We start from the raw sequence: 1,496 nt of genomic DNA, 5'->3' as shown, positions 1-1,496 counted from the left end.
TTGAAAGGGGCTTGAAAGACTAGAGAAAAAGGGGGAAAGAAAAAAAGAAAACCATTTGAAAATTTGAAAAAATGAATACACTGAGGTAGACTAAAAATCAAATGAGGGAAGTAAAATAGAATTTGAGAAAAAAATACACAAAAGTAAAACATATAGAAAAAGTTAAAGAAAAATATTTTTAATAAAAATGATTTTTTTTCTTTCTGTATTCAAGAAAAAGAAACAAGAGAAAAAATTTTTAAAAAGAAAGAAAATTGAATAGATGGACCAGCGAACCGTTTGAAATATGACTGAAATTACTTTGTTTTCTCCTAGAAGTCAGACTATGAAGCTCTTTATAGTCCATAAACTAAGCAGGTGGAGAAACTTGTGTTCCTGAAGAGCAAGGTTGGCCCAGTTGGGCAGGGCTTAGTGTAACGGCTCTGTTCTCCACAGATGGAGCTGCTTAGCTTACTGAGGTGGATTGTTGTGGTGCTTGTAGGTGTGTATGCACATGCTCAAGAGTGGTGAAAATGGAGTCACCCAGCTACCCAGTCTCTAGTATCAGCACTCTGTTCTCCCCAGTCAGCAATCATGCACCCGTCCTTTGTCTCCGGCTTTTGTCCACTCCCTGCTTTTACACAGTCTGTGACCAAGCCCCAGGCAGCACCTCCCTCCTGAGTTTTGTCTCCCATATGGCTGTTTTTCCCAACCCCTTACTTCCAAGGGACTGCTTTGATCCATTCTGCCCCTCTACAGGAGGGTCTCACCTACCCAGGAAAGTTTGTTGGACCATGTCACTGCCAATGCCCAGAGACTGTGGCCGGGTGCCAGCCTGCCCCAGAAAAAGTTCATGAAATGGTGTAGCAGCAGCATTTCAGGGATTAAGGAAAATCACAACACACATCTGGCACCAGGCTTCTCCCTTAATGACATTGTTCCAGCACCAGTGAATGTGGTCGTTCTCCGGGTCCACCAGGGCCTTGATTTTGGGGGACCCACACAGCCTTTACCAGGTGTCCTCCCACCAGGGGAACCACCTCTCCCCATGTGGCCTGAAGAATTCAGGACTCCACTCTGCTCCTGGTGACTCGCCCTTCCCACCAGAGTGCCACCGCCACGTATCGAGCTGCAGAGTTTCAGGCTCTGTGGTCCCCCTGTTTATAGTCTTAATGGAACTTCAACCCTCTCCTTTCTCCTTCTCCCCTTTTAGTTAAGTCCCTCTTTCCACTTTTCTACTTTATCTCCAGCTGCTTTTGGGGGGGAGGGTGCTTTTCCCTTATTCTTCTCCTCCTCCCTGTCTCCATCCTCTCTCCACACTCAAAAGTGGCTCCCTGCCCTCTGCAGCTTCTCTCTCCCCCAGTTCACCTCTCTGCACCATGTACCTGCTGAGTTCTGTGGTTCAGGTTGGGTAGATTGTTGTTTTAATCCTCAGATCAGTTTTCTAGGTGTGCAGGATGGTTTAATGTTGGTCTGGCTGTATTTCATGGACGTGAGACACACAAAACTTCCATGCT

This window comes from Lynx rufus, unplaced genomic scaffold (genome assembly GCF_022079265.1).
Source record: "Lynx rufus isolate CCGP_SWC_20201006 ecotype Redwood Valley unplaced genomic scaffold, mLynRuf1.p SCAF_5, whole genome shotgun sequence".
NCBI classification, from domain to species: Eukaryota; Metazoa; Chordata; class Mammalia; order Carnivora; family Felidae; genus Lynx; species Lynx rufus.
Note: the sequence above shows the minus strand (reverse complement) of the source record.